Source organism: Hippocampus comes, unplaced genomic scaffold, assembly GCF_001891065.2.
Source record: "Hippocampus comes isolate QL1 unplaced genomic scaffold, H_comes_QL1_v1.1 scaffold389, whole genome shotgun sequence".
NCBI classification, from domain to species: domain Eukaryota; kingdom Metazoa; phylum Chordata; class Actinopteri; order Syngnathiformes; family Syngnathidae; genus Hippocampus; species Hippocampus comes.
In genome coordinates this window covers 209,107-229,106 of record NW_017805068.1, presented here as the reverse complement: position 1 = coordinate 229,106, position 20,000 = coordinate 209,107, and the positions used below count along the sequence as shown (strand labels likewise).

The 20,000-nt window shown below is 43.8% G+C and overlaps 1 long non-coding RNA gene across 1 annotated transcript in view; it reads left to right on the top strand.

The window, feature by feature from the left end:
• The first annotated feature begins 13,715 nt into the window (after positions 1-13,715).
• The window catches only part of LOC109512651 (uncharacterized), a 7,536-nt gene continuing 1,251 nt past the window's right edge, over positions 13,716-20,000 (top strand). Inside the window, exons 1-2 of the long non-coding RNA XR_002167569.1 lie at positions 13,716-13,864; positions 15,538-15,607. This is a non-coding gene — a long non-coding RNA (uncharacterized LOC109512651). The remainder of the gene's footprint in view (positions 13,865-15,537; positions 15,608-20,000) is intronic.

Here is a 20,000-nt window from a genome sequence, read left to right as displayed (position 1 = left end):
TGTTGTAGCCTGATGGAAAATACCACACTTTTTTTTAACCTGATCTATCGCTCATCTTCAAAGTTTGGAATATGAACCAAAATGTTGGTTTCTCAACATATATATATATATATTTTTTTTTTTTTACACCTTGAGAAACTTTTAATTTTTTCATTGCTTTTCAAGTTAACATTCTCATGGCGACGGTTACGGCTTGATTGGATTCATTCAATACTTTTGCTACGGTTGCGGTAAAGCAATGTGTCCGACCTTGGAGGTTCTATACATGTCAGTTTGGCCAGGGGAGCGCAATTAAAAAATAATTTGCAACCCTTTGGCATTCAAATTGATCCTGACAGGTATTTCCACAAGGTTTACTTTCCACGACGTACAGCGAACTGTGGTGCGCCACGCTCAAACTTCTTTTCAATTTGTTCAGGTTGGCTCTGCTCACCGGAGGTCATCGTCTCACCTAGGGAGAGAAAGCGGCGTTCCGAATCTTCCATCTCTGACTCTTTTGCACTTCAAAGTCTCTCCGCACCTCGAGATCACCAACTCTGCTTCTCACTTGGAGAATAAAAGAGATACATTACGCTTTGATGAAATTGATCCCCGAAGATGGCAAGCTGGATGTCAGCCACTTTGATAATGATGCTGTTGTGGTTCTGCAATGCTATTTCTTTTTATTTCCCCCCCCCCCATCCTTCAGTGCAAGTACTACCGTTAGATCTGCTATTACGAGTCAATAATCGCTGTCCTCCGAGTTGCCTGTGCGCTGATGCGTTTTTGAGATGTCGCACAGATGGGAAAGGCTGTCTCTCGAATATTCCAGGAGGGATTTGACCCAATTTCTTTTACAAACTCCTCACCCTTTCAAGCTAAATGGCACTCCAGTCGGAAGAATTAAATCTGACAGGTAGGGCTCCATCGTGACTTGATTCACCCACTGAATCCCTACAAGCATGCATATCAGAGAAGAGCAAACAGCCCATTCAGCAATCAATGTGAATGAGAAACATGCTTACAGTTCAGTTGGCCGGGTGGGGTGGGGGGAGGGGATCCTTATTCCTGACGCAACATTATTTCTATCAGTCTATTAGAAAATAACAGCATTTTCAAAGACGGGGGAGGAATACATTATGAGCAGTTAGCCCGAAATGACAACACACATTATACGACGATTAGTTTGCACGAGGCAACTAATGGATTCAATCACAGCACATTAATAAACAAGACACTTAGCTTTGTATCTACCTGAAGAGCCTCATTAATCTTTCATTGAGATAGCCACAGCCGGGCCAAGCTGCACAGGTCCAATACTTTGACTACTGGGGAAACAATGTCAGCCGCTACATCTTCTGCTGGCACTCCCTGCGGTTGTGTCGAGCTCGGAATAACTGCTGCTCGCAATGAAAGAGCAATAAGTGATGATATTCTCTCGGCCCCGTTGTACAAAAATGACCGTCATACATCTGCAGGAAGTGAGAGGATAGCTGATCGTTAGCAATGAATCGATGATTACTTTGGCAGATGCTTTCAAAGCTCGCCGCCTTGGGCAGTTTGGAGACTTCAAGAGCCAAGAGCTTGCTTGCGACGTCGCCCCACCCACTGGCATTTCAAAGTGCTCGGCAGCCAAAGGAAGAAACAGGCCATGGCATTTCAGCTATGAAGACTAATAAGCTTTCGTTCCCAGCCAACATGAGCAAATTAAAGCAAATGTAAGAGCCGTGTTTTTATTGCAACATTAAAAGCTGTTATTCTTTGTATCCATTAACTGTATTTTCTTTCGTACCCGGGGTCTCTAATTCGCGAGCCCCAACGCTGAAGATGCTGCTTTATTGTTTGGGTCATGTGCAGGACACTTGCCGAAACGGTCTGTGAGAAGTCTCGCAAAATAATGTGGCAACAATGCCTTAAAATTGAATTATTTAACGTTGGTCTTCCATTTTGCATCTTTCCTCACATTAGTGGCCCTCACCAGAGAGCACCAAGCATCTATTAGGCATAAGGCATTTATTAGTCTCTAGCTTTTATTTGCATAATTTCAAAAGAAGTAATATAATTCATGGCAATATTAAATAATGCGATAAGTTGAAATATATGTTCCACAAAAAAATGAGTGGGTCCAAACCAAGCATTACATATAAAATAGTAGTTGAATTACTTATACCATTTGATTGGACTACGTAATTCAATGCAGTGCATGGATACAGTGATAATGACGAACTAGTTATGTCGTTCCAAGTTTGCAGCCCAAGGGGAAAAAAAAAAACAATTGGAAAATATAAAACATACAAACATAAAACAAAATCCAATAATTAAAAAGCATGCGAGTAAAACAAGTGTAACTAAGCCAAAGGTCTCACACACACACACAAACACACACACGGACACACTATTGTCTTTGCAGTTAAAATGTTGGCTCGCAACGCAAAGCACAACATCAATGAAGCGACGACTTGATCCTCAAAAAACCCGTTCGGTGGGGGCACTTCAGTCATGGTACCACAGGACTTCATTGTCGGCGACTGTGGTCGTGAGACGGGGTACACCCGGGACTGGTCACCATTCAATCGCAGGGCACAAACAACCACTCGTCAGATTTCAACTTTCTGGGCGAAGGTGGTGCTACAACCCATCCACCTGATGGCAAGTGGGGAAGGGTCTAACATTGGTGTGGGATTTGGGGAGGAGCAAAAAGTGGTGCGCAACCACGGTTTGGACTGTCGAGCAAGTACAGTACTATCACGGGAAATATACTGGAAATGAATGAACCAAAAATTAATTCCCGAGCTCACACCCAACTTCGTGCAGCGATATTGGTTTACTTTTTTTATGACCATTTTTTTTGTGACAAATTTAATTGCATCATCAAAAAAAAAAAAAGCTTTGACTAAGACAATCCAAATCACCCCCGAGCAATTAAACACCTTCCCATACTCAATGAAATTTACTGTTCATAAATGGATTCTAATAACTCGGAACACTGCCGGCGTTCTTTTTATACTCTCTTAATATTCACATTGATTGTGAATATAATTGAATTGATTAGTCTGCAGCCTTGTCTGTCTGCACGTCCAGTTCATCACGATTCGCGCTCAAAGGAAAAAGGAAACTGTGAGCATACGCAGTGATCAATCTGTTATTCAGTCATTTAATCGGCTAAAAAATGCATGTTTATCAGGTGTCTGTAACACTTTCATCCTGATGGATTACATGCATTACAGGCCCGCTGCCGATCTGATTTGTATTCCTCGCTGCGCTGATTACAAAATTACACTGCTGATGCATTGGTTTTCAGCATACAAGATTGATGGGACCAATGAACAAAAAAGAACAGCAACTTAGCCGCCGGACAAAGAAATGCTAAAAGACACGTGTATCGACGGTGGTGGCTAAATGAATGCAAACGTCAACAAATGGAGAGTTTAAATGGGTAATGGTTCGGATGACAGCGGGAGTCAGACTTCCAGACATTCAGGTCGACAGCCACGGAGCTGAATGTCAGTGTTAGTAGAGGGGATTTATCACAGTTTTGGGCTTCTATTCTATTTTGCGCGTGTATGTGTGTGTGTGTGCAGGTGTGACTCGGGGGCATGTTCCCTGTGGTCTGCAGACAACCCGAGGCTATTCTCTCAACTTCGGCAAGTCTCCGTCTCTATCAGCCGGGGATCAGGGCTGCTCCAAGCTTGTGTGAGTGCGCCCACGCTGTCTGTTGCTTCAATATAACCAGCCAGAGCAGGCTGGGACCAGGGGGGAATGGTGGGGGGAAGGGGATTGACAGACAACACCAGCACATTGGCGCACGATAATAACGCTGCAGTAGCAGCAGCAACACACACAAGACACAGGCATGCAGCGCAGTTGTGCAAGAGCACGCAAGTGCATGTACGTACAGATACATTTTCTCATAGCGCACACGCCCATGCTTGGAGGGGAGCTATTTGTGTGTGTGTGTGTGTGTGTTGTGAGGCAGGGAATAGAGGCCTACCTTCCCCTGGGTGCCAGGTGCCGACAGGATATCTTCTGCTAAAGGCAGTTATCTAAGGGGGGGGGGGGGGGGGGGATTCACCAGAGTATTGTCAGCACGCTGCTGCAACATGCAAAGGCAAAAAGAAAAAAAAAAAAAACAAGTAAAAATCTGTGCATCTTGAAAAATAAAAATACCTCCTGAAGAATGCAAATCAGCCTTTCTGAAGTGAAGGAGGATTATTTAAAGGGATGCTTTCGTGTTTATTGTTAAACTGATTTGTTTGGCTGTAAAATACCTCAAAGAAAAAAAAAAGGCTCCACACGTTCATATTTCAGCGGGTGTTGCAAAATTTATCAACCCAAATATAACACTGCTGTGTACTGACTGTGTTATTTCAAAGCATCTGGAATACGATTGAACGTCTATGCACGGGTGAAACAACCGAATGTAACGTCATGGTCAAGCATTTGTGAACCCAAAGAGCTGCATCAGCACAATTCTGTCATGCAAGAACATGTGGTCCCTCATCTGTTCCACCAGAATAAATGATTGGAATACCATCATTGGCTCCAACATTCGCGTTGAAGTGACCAGAGCAGTTGAGACAGAGCAAATGCCCGCATGGATGTCGGCTATGGTTGCCGCTGTTCTTCATCCAGGCGGAATAGTTGACACTCTACCTCTGCTGGTTGCAACCAAGTACTGCACTTGATTGCTTTGAGAGAAATGTAATCAACAATTGCATGCAATTAAGTAGCTCTTCAAGGAACAGTTCTTTGTTATTTTTTACCTTTATTACTCATGTCATATTGAAACTGTCATTTGTCCAATACGCGCCACGTTCCAGCCGTCCAACTTCCTGATTTACAATGTATCTGTATCGCTGATGCTCTTTATATCCGGGAGGATGCTGGAGTCTATCCCGGTTGATTTAGGGTAAGAGGAGGGGTACGAACACGAGACAAATCAAAAGCCACTCAGAAGCTAAAAAGTCTGAAGTGACACCAAAAGCTGAGTGCTAAATGAGGAGCCCTATTAAGTTGAGAAGAGCTCCGAAAGCAGTGCGAGGTTGCATTCCAGTCGATTCTATCAAGACACGGTACACAATGAGGTTGTCCGAAGGTGCCATGGTGATTGGACCACACATTCAACTCTCCCGATTCATGACTCCATCTCGGCACTGAAGCTATTCTTACTGCAGTCGTGACGTATGAGATTACAAAGATCCACGGCCCATGCAAGATCACAAAGCTGAGCACAGTGGAAGTCTGTTCCCCCTCTCCCGCAGCATCCTTATTTATGTCCAGGAGATGTGGCGGAGGAGCGGGCAGCCTGTAGGGAATCCTGCGTGGCCGTGTAATCTGGGTTCGGTGCTTAGACACAGCAGATGAAGGACAGACTTATCTCTGGAGGGCTCGTTGTGGAACAGCTACTCACTGCAACGGATGATGCCAAGTGATAAAACCCTTCTGTTGCCAAGAAAAGTGCATCTTCAGGCAGATGTATTCTGACTTGCGGGTAACATGCTCCTGATGGGAATTTGTGTAGAACAGTAACGCAGTTGAAAGCAACGGTTGACAATGCTGGGTAAGTGTCTACTCTCTTGGCAAGTAGTGTAGGAAAGGATAAGCACCGTCTTGACAACCAACGTCTGCCTTGGTGCAAACCGGTTGCTGGGTAGGTTAGTTTAGCATGATTGCTGGATTGGCCGAATGGATTTTATAGCCCTTTTATTTTTGTAGCCCTGTCTGCCATTGGAAAAAAAAAAAGCAGAAAAAAATCATACCGATATTCTCCAAACAATGAAACCAAGTCGAACGCGACTCTACTTTTCAAGGTCCCCCAGAATAAGAGCGGGCCAGTAGCAGCAGCAAACTGCTGCCCATGTTTCCTGATAGTGAAATTGCAGTAGTAAACACTGTTGGTGGATAACGGGAGTGTTTATTACAAAATGTTCAGCTGCACTTTCTGTGCTTGTCTGAGCATGTGAAGGCCTTTGTTAAGTTTCACCTCTCCCCAAGGATGTATCCTCAACCCCAAATAACCCTGCTGTCACATTACTCCATCCCCGCAGGATGGAATAGTCCCTCCCACCCCAGTTTGTGTTACTATTTGATTTCCGTGCTTTTGTACTCGACGCAACAAATCCCAGCTCTGGGGCGGAACCCGACATAACAATGACTTGTGCAGCTATCTGTGTTTTAACTGGCTCAGCCGGAGGAACTCTCTGGATTCCTGCCAAAACAATTCTTTCACATGGAGTTCCGAACGCGCCCATGTTATTTCACGCCTTTATTTTGGAAACTCGACGGAACAGCCTCATTCATCACTGCTGGAACTGTTGCAAATATTTTGATGTTGCTTAAAAAGGAAGAGCTGTGGATCCACCTGAATATATACTAGCTAGCCAGTCTCGTTGGTTAGCTACACTTGTAAAAAAAAAAAAAAAAAAAAAAATGAGACTACCAACACCATATTTACAATTCGAGTTGATGAAATATTGGGAATAGCTTTGGGGTAATAATACCAAAACTCAAAGCCTCCACAGTTACCAACGCATAAAATAACGCCTCTTCTACTGTTGTTGCATCGACACTTGATCAAGGTATCTCACAAACGACAGGTACATCGCTCATTAATGATTTAACCAACGGCTACTGCGGTTGTTATGGGAATTTGGGATGATGTCAGTCATCACGGAAAACACGGTTGTTTATTTCTGGAGTCATTTCTAGTTCAGCGGTAAGATTCTGTTTATCCTCAGCAGCACCCGGCACAAGTTGAGCGAGTTCAAGCAGACAGTCAACAATGCTGCGCGCAACCGAGCCTCCATGTTTAATCAAATCGGTCCATCCCCCAAGCGCTCTTGTTTTTCTACCTTATAATTCATATTTACTTTGCCTTCCCATTCTTTACATGCCTTTCTGTCCACCTGGAACATTTTTATCAAGCCTTGTTATCACACTCAGCGGGATCCAATCTGATTCATCTACCTGTTCTTTAATGGTGTCTGATGTCACAAGGCTGGTTGCAGACTTGCCCCTCGTCACCGGAGACGCGATGGAGGTGTGGCGGACTGTTTTGTTTCTACGCGCTGAAGTCGCACAGCCATCTGGCAACCCACTTGCTTGAGCCGCAATGGCTTTTCTGAGCGCATTCAGTACAGAACCGCTCGGCCAATTCGCGCTTTCTTGGCCTCGACTCACTCAAAGGGAGGCCTGTTGACACCGTGCTCGTGTACGGAGATTCGCCACAAGAATAAATAATACGGTTTGAGTCGGATGGCGATACAGTGAACGGTCACCGAATTGTGTTTGTGGTGTTTCATTCATTGTCGAATATTCTTGTTTCACGTGTGCCACGCAGAATGAGCTCGATAATATTTCAGGAGCAGAGTCACACAACTCTTACCCTCAATGTACCCAATGTATGTACTTTGGGTACATTGATTGTGAATACGGATACCCCTAAGTAACAAATTCATTGCTCATGAATGCAACATGCAATAGCCTACACTGCAAAGTCCATATTTCACAAATAATGTCCACATCCATTAATTATGCAATCATAACCAACATCTGATGGAAAAAAGTTGAGTTGAAGCATGTCAAGTGGTGCTTAATCTCACATCTTCAGGCCTGGCAGGAGTGTTTGAATAATTTGTGGAATTGAAATATATTGGATGTTGCCGTTCGCGCGCTACACATCTCTTCCAACCTAATTTAATCTATGCTGCCATGAATGACAACATGGTGTGTGGTCACACGCACCGTAGGATATGGCTGCAGGCCCAAATCATCAGATATTGAGCTGGCATTTCCAGGTTTCCATGTCATCAAATCAATTTTCTTAAATAGCATTGGAGCTCATGTGACAGCGGTGGCACCTCATTCCATCTCAGCAAAATTAGTGATAGATGGGAAGCCAACTTCTTCTTTGATCTTGCAGAATCTCACTTTTCATTTTTTTTTTCTCTCTCTCCCCAGATTTGGACTTTGGACTGAAATTTGCTTTCAGCGTGCACAAAAATGGGATAGGTGGGGGAGGGTGGGTGATCTTAAAACTTCTTGCGCTGATTGATTTTAATGAGAGTGTGACCTTCTCAAGGAAACCCAGCAATAGGTGGGACGGCTCATTTAAACAGAATACATATCAAAAGAAGCCCGGGGTTGCTGCGCTGTGTGCGCGGCTCACCACGGGAGGATGAGATACTCATTATTCTGTGATTCACTGACTTACACTGCATAGAGGCTGAAGCTGCGAGAACTGGGGGTGAAGAAAAAGAGAGCGCGAGGGGGTTGTGGGGGGACAAGCAGCGCACATGAAAGATTTCAAGTCATCAGCATTCCGGTCACCAAACATTAGGGCTTATGCTACGTCTTTTACTTGGAGGACACAAGCAGCTGCCGAGTTACATCATAAAAACACACAAAAACCGAAGAGGTCCGTGTTGAACAGTAGGAGGGATCCGAGCAGTCTGTTCCGTACCGTGCACATGCTGATTTCATTTTTATTTTTTTTGGGGGGGACTCCGCACAACACAAATGTGTACCGCACAGGTTGTTGTGTCACAGCTCTCAGCCGTTAATGAGCTCCACCGCAGAGGTGATCTGGAAATGAGGCTGCCACAAAGCAAATATGGATATGTTTTTTTTTTTAATGAAATCATCTTCAAGACTTTGAATAAGAACCTTGCTCTTTCTTCTCCCGCAGCGCAAGAGTCGATTTCATCTCCCAGCCAGCAGTGGTTCAAGCAGTGGCCATTGCTGACAATAGTTAACATAAGAGGCTCTTTACCGATTCTCCACACAGTCCTTCTAGACGAGAGCCTTGTTCAACAACGGGCCTCGGGTTAGACATGCACTGTGGAAGTGGGACACTCAGCTCGGCTGTTCATGTATGACGACGTCGCCACAATTGAACGGAACAAGATGAATATACCTGAGTTTGTTTTTTTTTTGTTTGTTTTGCTCATTATTGGTCAACATTTTCACTCTCCAAAACTGTTTGCAGTACCCAAAGGTTTTATTTGCACATGGATAGTTTGAGCTTTAGCCGAATCAGCATAAAGTCTTGAAGTGACTGAGGCACTCTCCTCTTCTTCATCATTCATGACTGCGCGCGCCACCATTCAAAGAATCATACTCTGGTAAGACTTCACTTAAAAAAATTAATTTATTATCTTACCAGCATTATGTTAATTGGCAAGACCAACATCAGTCTGTCCTTGTCCAAGGATCATCTTAACATAAATCCCGCGAGAACTGATTGCCATTCTACCTCGGCGCGCGGCCTTGATTGTGCTCTGACAGAGCCAATATCTATCGGCCATAAATGTTTCTTAAGTTGATTGCCCCTGATGTTTTCCTTTTCTTGTTATATGTTGTTTATGATCATTATTTTTCATTTTTACACGTGAGTCTCACAACCGACGCAGAGCCGCCCTTAATTCGGTCCGACACGATAACGGGAAATAAGCCCGATTTTGCCCACGTGTTATTTCAACGGGTTATACTTCGAAATTTAATACAATATATCGATGACATCATTTATTACTTGTGACAGAAATGCACTTGCCGTTGAAGGAATGTGATGACATTACAATAAACTGACGCCTTCAACTGCTGGCCGTCTACAGGAATGGGGTAAACCAAGGCTAACAATGGACACCACGAAATAAAGAGTATCTGTCCATCCATCCAGAGAGCAAGCGAGAAAGGCAGGCAGACCGATAGATAAAACCGTTTCAGTCATTTCTCCATGTCATTGAAATGAGACAATAAAAAGGACATAAAGCAGACGGTGCAGCCGTTCCGTCAAACGGTATTGAAATCTTCTCACGATGGCTCAGACAATTTGATTCCTCACATGGCAACTTTTATGACCTTTTCCTTTCCAAGCAAAGAAAAGTGTCTTGGTACCGGTTTCAATATTGTCTCGGTCATGAGTTCGGAGTTAATGAGAAGCAATATTAAACTACTTCTAAATACTGTATATCCCCTCCAACAAATGTTACCCATGTATGTGTATTTCATTTTGTCATTCATTTCAACCTGTGGATGCGATAAGAGCAGCCTCTTATGGAATAAAATATGTTTGGATATATTAAAAAGAAAAACGGTGAGGATTGTTTTTAAAACCATTGATTTTGCAAAATAGATTATGGTTGCCAAAAAAAAAAAAAAAAAAGACAAAGTAATAAGAAAGGTTTTGAAACAGACTGGTCAATCTTACATTTTGCCGCTTTCATTTTATGCCGGATTATAAAATTCTTGTGTTTATTTTCCAGAAGGGATTTTTCTGCCTCAATACTCGGACCTTATATATTTCCAATATTTTTTTTCCACACATTTTACACCTTTTTAATAATTCTCGTGAAGCTAATATGGGCGCATTAAAAAAATGCATTAAAGTCCACTTGCTTCCGAAGGGCTTGCATGTAATTGTCTATTTTACGGCGTCTAACATCTTGTAAAGTACTAAAATCAATGAGTTAATGAACATGAGATGCTGTGGATATCAATATAACATAAAACATAAAATTGCATAAGCCCCTGTGGTTGATCCACATGAAAATGTGTTTTCTATGATGATAAAAAAAAAAAAAGAGGTTAACATTGCGATGAGAAAAAGCAGCAGCGTCGACACACCTTCGCCTCCAATGGGGAATACGGACGTGCACCAAACCACGCCTTGGGCTACAATCTTTGTCCTCTGATGGCATGCGCTTGTGCTGAGTGGAATCAACATCTGAGAGTTACATTGATCCTCAGCCAAGAGTGGCATTTGGAAAAAAAAAAAAATCCTGTACAATAGGCAGTATGTTGGGACATTATTTTGCAGTAGGAAACCAGCAGGGAATTCAATCAACTCTCACTTTGAAATCCAACCCGGTAAAATTTCGTCTCTGGGATGGTGTTCTGCTACACGCGTGCACATACCATTTAGTGTTGGAATGCGCACGTAGAGCACGCTGTGTGTTGCAGAGAATTGTGGCAGATTCCTCCCAGGGGGACGGCAAGATGAACTGAGGGGAGAGTGAAGCAGGATCGAGGAGAGTGGGGTGGGGTAGCGAAGAAGCTGACAGAAACATTATTCAAATGATGTGCCTCTGCTTTCATTTTGGTTTTCTCTCTCCCAGTTGCACACTAAAACCTCACATTTAGTCGCAGCAAGAGAGAAACAAAAGAGCCAGAAAATTCATGAGGATATTTGGACGCTCTCGTCCTTGCCGCCGAAGGTCCTCGTGTCCTGCACCGGAATTACTGGACCTTGGCGCTCCTCAAATCAGGGGCGTTTATGAATGCAACGTTTGATTTGGAAGGAGTCCCATGCTCATTACTGCCAAGTGGCAACGGCGCAATCGAAAGGTCACTGTGAAAGCGCCTTATCAGTGGGACTTCACCTCAAGTCCACTTGCAGCCAGCCGGGCCTGGGCGACGGACTCACTGCTGGTACTGCAGGAGCTACAAGAGGGGATGAAATGAGGGGGAAAGGATGGGGATGTGAGAAGAGAAAAGAATAAGACATGGGAGTGGGGGGCGGGGGGGTTGGAAAAGATGAGAGGATGAGAGGGGGAGCCTCCTGCAAAGCTGTCGCCTGGACATATTGTGCTTTGATGGGTTGCCTTTCATTTTTACTGCCGTTTTTCTTTGCTGCGGAGGAGCAGTATTAAAGTCTTCAATCTTTAGCTGATATTACAGGACTGGCTGCAGATCGTGATAAACAGCACACTGCCTTCCTGGGCACTTCCTCTCTGAACATCTGTTGGAACACCGCGCGGTGACAAAAGCAATATAATTACAACGTAGCGTCAGCTAAACCCACATACCGTGATCACGGTGGGCTTGTGGGTATCACTTTGGCGGACCAAAAAGCGTGCACGTCGTGTTGTTTTCGCATTCGGCGAAAACACACGCAGCGGTCTCGTTGTTTTTAGTCTATGTTTAAAATGAACGACTGAAGTTTTATGTGGTACGCATTTCGGTTGCAACACCGTCTGCACGTCGATGTGAATCACACCTGTTTGCACATGTGTGCTCGACATCGCCTTCAGCGATTGAAGCGGTCATGAAAGTGTGCTGTTAGCTTGTATGTTACAGTAATAACATGGCTCTAGTTTTACAGCCCGTCAGTGTTGTAATGTGAAGAAGTCATTTCACCATGGGGATGGGGGGGAGAGGTTTTTTTTTTTTTCGGTTCATCCTGATTGAATCCGTGGCTTCATATCGGATCTCAATTAAAAACTTCAAATGTCGAAAAGAAAATAGACCCATGTGATGTGTCTAAGTCATACATCGTTCGGATTTCAACGCTCCCTCAAGTAATATGTTATAAGTTCCACATATTAAATCCTGATGTCGCTATTGCTTCTGGTTATTGAACAATTGAGACACATAAAGTAAGTCCTCGTCCAATAATTATGAGACCACTTTCTTCAATCCTCAGGTTAAATACAAAAAAAAAAATATATATATATATATATATATATATATATATATTTTTTTTTTTTTTAAGATTTGACGGTCTCATTGAATAATATCACAGACAAACAACGTAACTCGGTTGTCATGGTTACAGCAACACCTGAAAAGCCGAAATATTCACTTGTGGCAAGGTTAGGTGCCTTCCAAGGTAAAACACATCCGAAATAAACAAATGCTTGCAAAGCAAAATCACTTTAATTCACTTGAATGTCAACATTCTTCCTCTGAAAAGCCAGTGGGGGGAGGGTTGGTGGGGTTGGGGTGGGGGGGTTGCAAAGCATTTTTTTTAAGACCTTGAGGATGTTTCTCTACAGCGCTCAAAATGATTCTGTCGTCAACTCCTACTGTTTTTCCTTGAACTACAAATCTGGCATTTGTTACTTAGTACATGATTGGTTTCATTCCTCTTCAGGACATTCATTCCAAATCGATGTTTCGGCAATGGCCAGTGTTTGTGCAATAGCTGCACCGTTTTTTCACTTTGACAATTGTATGTTTTTAACCAGGAGAGCCCTGTGGTTTTCTTCGTGGCTGCAGCTTTAACCGACGTAACCTTCAGTGGCCCCAAAAAAAAAAAACCCACACATTAATGAATCAGGTTATTCAGTTTCGACATTCAGCATGACGTATCGTTTGAAGAATCTATGCAATAGGACACACCTGTGCAACCAAATGTCAGTCATGCGTTCCAATACTTTTGCTGAGGTGGGGATGGGCAGGTTTGATAGAGGGCCCTCTTCACTATTATTTGAAATATTCCAAGTACTTTTCCTTTTCGATCCCTGTCACTTCCAAGTACAAAGTGTATATAGTGCATAAAAAGTCTAATGACGTGCATAATTTAGTCTTTGCATAGCTGTGCATAATTACCTCTCTTAAGCAGCACAGTATTTGCCACAGACTATAATTCGTAGGCATCACAAAACCGTGGCACGTCAAAGTACACTACAGTTCCGCATCCCAATTATCTGCGTCTGCATCGTGAAGCACAGGCACTCCCTGATGAAGCAACAACTTGCTTCGTGTCTGTCTCACACTCAAGAGTACGTCGCCGTGTTCGGTATCTCACACTATAGAACGAGACCGCTGAAATGTCGCTCTCGGCGGAGGTTACACAACCGCACCCGGGTGACCTGAGTCAGGCCGCGTGGTGCAATAGTGGAGAGCAGGCAATGCATCACGCATGCAGACAGGAAGTGGGTGTGGACGCACATTTACAGTGCAGGTATGATAAGTCCACTCCCCAAGCCAAGCAAATACTTTTCAGCTTCCAAGGTTCAGAGGTCAAGACATAAACGTTGACTGTAATCTGCAGGTAAACAGTCCCCACCCTCTGCAATGTCATCAAGGTAAATATTGCCGCATTGCTCATTTGGGATGGGCACACGCATGGCTTTCCTCGATTGACCATTGGAGCAACAATCAGGTGCTGATTATTCATTCTCTTTATGGCTTTTACAAACTATGAGCGGATTCATGTTTCAAGAAGAGAGCTCTCGTTTGCCATGCCAAGTCACTCAACTCGATTTACTGATCATTCAGAATGATGGCAATTGTAATTCAATAATTGTTGATTGTTGAAAATACCATTTCAAACGTTTTCCTCCATGCCTTTTGCGAGTTGTTTCATTTTGCATTTGTGCGTTCAATCAATGGCTAAAAGTGCGTCGACTGTTGCTCCCCCTTATCTTTATTTATTTATTTATTGCTTCATTTGAGCAGGAGCATATCTGATACTCGCTTGTACAAAGTCACTCAGATTTTGTCTCACGACGCCAAAGTTCGCAAATTCAAACGCTTGTTCGTCTCGATGCCACTCTACTGATGATTGAAATTGATGTAGCGTTAAGTCAGTTCCTGTGCCATACTACCTAGACAACAGTGACCGACAACCACATCATACCGTTGTGTAAATGGGGCTTTTCCTGCCGTGGTTATTACAACATAACATTTGTGTGTGACGGGAGCAACTCCCATGATGAATCTATTGACACATTTTGCTACTTGCAAGTGTGAAGGAGTATCGCAGTCAAGGTTGCTGGTCCAAGTATAAACCCACAGAGGGAGGCAGATGGGCAAAATTCAGAAAAACTGTGTGTGTGTGTGTGTGTGTGTGTGTGTGTGTGTCTCTCGGCGGAAAGACATATAAGACCCCTGCAGTGAATGAGACTGCCTACTTATCAGCTTTGAGCGTGATGTGCAAACAGAGGCCTTTCAGGCCTGCCAGGCACACAATAGCTTTGTTTGCTATGCAATAGAAACCAGTTGTTCACTGCTGAGTCAATATTTACTGCCTAATGGAATGTGTGCTCGGATACTACCCCTGCTCAACAACACCAGATTGGAAGAGGGACTCATTACCTCCCTTTTCTGTCTTTCACCCCCTGCCGTGCTCGATCCCCATTCGTCCTTCCCTCCCTCCTCTTTATGCGAGCCTCCCTCGAATATTGTTGTCTTTGAGTGGCGTCACTCTCCTTGTCCTCTTGAAGTTTTGGGAGTCCCTGTTACGTCCTCGTGTCTTTTTCCCCTTTTCCTGTTTGTTCCGTATCGCAACTGCATCTGGACCTCCGCTCGCGGTAGGGTGACAAACAAACGAATGGAAACTCCATATCGGGCAGAGGAGGAGCGTGGTTATAAATCATACGCGGGGAAGATGCCTAAAAAAAAAAAAAAAGTAGAGCATAATGCTGAGCATTTATGACACAAAAAGAAGAGATGCGGTGGTAAAACATGGAAAATGTCCAATGTCCCCGCAAGGTCGTGGCACTGACAGTGAGGGAGAGATTACTCCGTGATGAGATCACCGCGCTGACAGAATGATCCTTTTGTGCCACAGTCTGATGGCAGGCAGCAAATGCATTCCAAGCGGTATTTACAGCGTGTTTGCAGATCAACTGCTGCTAATCATGTCCGATTCTCTTCAAGGTACGCACATGCGAGTGAAGCGCAAACATCCCTTCCTTTTGACTCCGTTGTGTGCACCTTTTGGCCCAGGTGCGGACAGATAACTGGAGGCGTGCAACACTTGTCCTTTTAAAGGTTTTCCAGCAGCAGCCAATCCATTCCTTTCAGTCATGCTTCAATATCCTTCCCATACAGCCCGGAGGATCACTCGGGAGAGGAGAGTTGTGGGAGTGATGGTGTGCAGGGTTTCCATAGTGACACCAAGGTAATGAAAAGATTGGGTGAGAGGAGTGTGTAGTTGGTGCCAGTGTGTAGAGTGGGTGCCAGTGCGTGTGTGCGTGTCGTTCTCGAGCTCTCGGTTGAGACACAGTGGAACCATTCATGATCTACTATCTGCCCCCCCCCTCCTCAGTGGCATTCCGCCTTAAATCAGGCTTTGCTTGCAGAACTCAGATCCCCGCAATGTTTTATGTGAGCTTAAACAATCACCATTCACCGAGTGTTTTGTGCATTCCGTCATTTTCCCCCACTCCCAGCCATTATCATCTTTTCATTTCTGTCCAACAACTTGCCCGTGAATGATGAGGTCGTTTATAATACCCTTGTCATAAAGGGGATAAATTGATGGGTTTGGGTTGTATTTTAATTGGTTTATGCTGGCAGAGGGATAAACAATTAGGAGGATGCATATTAATTGTCCCTAATTATCCTTTCTAGCCACAGATTAAGTGATTTCATAAATTTGGCTCCCAGCGATCCAAATCCTCTTCATGCCGGAGCATCTACATCTGTCCACGCTCCCAAAATAAATCACCCCACTGATTTAGTGCTGTGAGCGGGATTCATCGATATGATTTAATTTAAGGCATCTCTCCACATCACCCACACACTTATTTGACCTTCGCCTCAGCCCACAACTCTGCACTGATTGCAGTCCGGTGCAATGAGATTACCATTAACGGGAAAGTGTCAATGAAATGCTCCGTGGCTTTTTTGACATGTGAGCAATCACAACAAGCAAAAGATGTTGGTGAGCTTTGTTGATGAAATCAGCACACTTTCATATGATTTGACTGTACAGAGGCAGGAGGCATGAAGAGTCGCTGGGTGCGGGGAGGGGGGAGGGGGGGGTATGCACACCGAACAGCAATTTTGAAATAACAGTGCAGTATTTCACATTATTAATACCTCTGTCGGAATAACTAGCCCAGGCCACTATATATGCATTTTGAATATTCAAAATTGTCAAATCAAATTAGACATGCCAATTTCTACGGTAGCAGATTACATCTATTCTCTTTCAGAAGGTCCTGCAGAGTTGAATTGATAATTAAGAAATGAAATGAACTCGCGCGATCTAATTTTATATCAGATATCCATATTAGCTCAGCAGTCGTTATTCTAATGTTACACACTGTAAGAACGGCGCCTCCGCTCTCCAAATTGTAATGCGAGCCGCGCCGAAGAATTGAGTTAGGGTTGTGATTTATCCGCATGAAACTTTATGCGAATGCGCGCAGAATGACTTTGTGCTTTATTTATTAGTTGTTTTCACGACAGCCGAAGATCGGATCATTTTAGCTGAGCATTTTACCATGTTAAGATTTATGCTACACTGTGTGTCAATAATCCATCCATTTTCTAGATCGCATCTTCCATATTCTAAAGTGGAAGAAAGGAAAGCACTTTTGACGGGTTGGCCGACACGGGGCATTTTATCAAGCGTTCAAAAAAAACCTGCATCATTTCATCATGAAAAATGAATGGATCTTCATCTAAAGACAATTGTCATCGGAACATAGTTTTATCAAACTAATACCACACAACCAATGATGTTTCCGTTTTTTCCCACAGGAATATTTTTTGATAAAATATTCCTCCACGTTTTGAGCATAGCCTAGCATCGCCATACGGTAACTCACCCTCCAGAACGTGGCGCTAATAAGTGAAATCTGTGATATTAAAATACACCCTCTGCATGTTATTTTAGCTTGTATGTGTGTGAGTTTATGAGTATTTTATTGTGGAGCAACAATACTTTGTTTCCTGTGGGTCGGTTAAGCTCTCGTAGTTTTGTCTGTTTTTTTTTTTTTTAAATATTTGTCCAGAGTCAAGGAGATCCAATGACATGAAAACTGGTGGTGCTTCAGCTCCACTGCCTCATAGCAGGTTAAATGGAGCGGGGGCAATGGGCAATTCTCCAGCATTCCCTCTCTTCAGTGCTGCCTCAGGTTGTTCTCCCCCCACTAAACTCCCGCTTCCTGGTGTTTCAGCTTGAAGCCGTAGACCCTATGGGGTCCCAACAGGCTGGAATAAAACACGAGTGGATGCGACAAGTTGCCATGGAAACTTCATAAGCCAGTATTTGTAGAAAGGGGTGAAAGGGGGAGGGGCGAGGGGGGCACTACAGTATCTAGTGAGCCATGCATCTGAAGGAAATAAATTGAATGCTGTGGAGGAGAAGACGGTGAGAGAAAGCTGGAAAGAGGGATTGCGTTATTGTAGAGTAACCTTTTATGTCGGAATTATTTTTTCACTGGCATGTGGCAAAGCGATTCCTCCCTGGTGTTTTGCGGGCCTTCTTCTGCATGCCTCGAAAGCGGGGGGCTCGAGGTTAAACGGCTGTCTGCGTTGTCACAAAGACTCTCCGCGACGCCTTCTGTTGCTGTATGTCACAAATAGTGACCACGGGACGCGTGGCTGCTCCTTCTCTGCTTTTTTTTTTTTTTTTTCCTTTTCTTAACCTTTACCGACATCTGTCATTGCTTTGACTGTCAGGCCATTACCTTCACTTGTCTTAGGGGGCACAATTGATGGGCCATTGGCTATCAAAGCTCAAAAGCCTCAAACACGCCAGCGGATTGCCAAGCATCTTTTATGCCACCTAAATCTTTCATTAACCACCTATCTATCATTAATTATCGGCTGCAGGCATTTATGGAGAGCTCGGGAGATTGATGGCAGGCGGTGGGGGGAGGGGCTGACTGTTGAGGGAGGCAATCTATAATGACTCCGAACAAGGAGGATCCATCTTAACTTTTATTTATAAGGGGGTTGACTACTCACCAGAGGTGCCATGTTGTTTATCTGTCTAGCCGAGCCTATTACATTAGTGCTCATGGCTGCTGGAGAACAGCTTTATCTTCATTGCCCGTGTCTCTCAGGGTCCATCTCCATATGTTTTTGGACAGCTCAATGATCATCTCTATTTAACACCACAGGCTCCTCATGTTGTCTTGGCCCCTTAAAAGAAACAAATTAATTCCCCTCTGAGGCAAAAGCCCTGTACCGGCCAATATGAGCTTGCTTGTAAGTGGAAGTGTCTATGTGTGTGCGCGTGTGTATGTGTGTAAATGTGTGTGTGCACGTGTTCCCTGTCAACTTGAAGGTGAGATAATGTATTTGCTTTTGATCCAGGGGCAGCCAGACAGCTCCCCTTGTCCAGAAAAGCCTTTTTTATTGTCTTGTCGTGCATGGGATTAGCGTTCAGCTACCGGCGAAAGTAAACAAATTGCGCTGAGCCTAATTATAAGGTCATTGTCTGTTCTCTATATATGACAAAGCAAAAAAAAAAAAATATATATATATACACACACACACACACACACACATACACACAGTATACAGCAGCAAGAAGGTCTTTTTAAATTGTAGGCATGTGAGATCGAGTCGTCACATGATGCAGTGCGGTTCCACACAACTATTGCCATGACAATAAACATACTGTAAACTGCACCTCTCGGATGTCAATAAAAAGTGAGCATTGGAGTCCGATATCCGATGTCATCAAATGATGTGAATCTTAGTATTCTCCTCCACGTACTGTTACCACATCATATCTGAGCCAGTGATAAAACACGGTTTTATTACTCATGTTTTTAACATTTAGCTGCTCCGCTATTCACCGCTCCATTTATTTTGTTTTGACGAAGAGTGAAAAGTCACCGCCGCTGCATTTTAATACACTCAAGTGCCCAAACCCATAATGCATTTCATGTTTCAGCTGATTTTTGCTGAAGGTAGGCTGTTTGACACACGCGGTTCAAAATAATTGGTGGTAAATTTCCACTCATGTATAAACATGGCCAAATTCAAATGGCAAATCAGAAGGCTTTTTTTTTAACACCACGGCACTTTGCTGTCTGTCCATCAATAAAATCTCAGTGCAATGTCTGATTATGAATGTTATAGATATGATTATTATTATTACTATGATGACACAAAATGTGTGTGTGTGTGTGTGTGTGTGTGTGTGTGTGTGTGTGTGTGTGTGTGTGTGTGTGTGAGACATATGGTTCTTGTATTTGATGATGAAATGATTTGATTATGCCTTACTAGCAGTCCTACCTGTTTTTCTTTTCCAAAACATTTCATCTACTGACATTCAGGGAAAGATATTAAAACAAAGAAGAGGGATCAGACCTTGGATAACCGTGCAGGGGTGGGGGGGGGCGTAAGGGAGAGAGCGCGATGGAGAGCGATAACAGGTGAACAAGAGCAGACATGGAATAAACACCCCACTGGAACACTTTATCCTGCATTGTCACGCTTTGTTATCCCAGCAGGCTACTTGATATTTAGTGACAAAGACAAGATCTTAGCTGCCTACCAATCACACCGCCCGCCCTTCGACACCCTCCCCTGCTCCGAATCCCCCC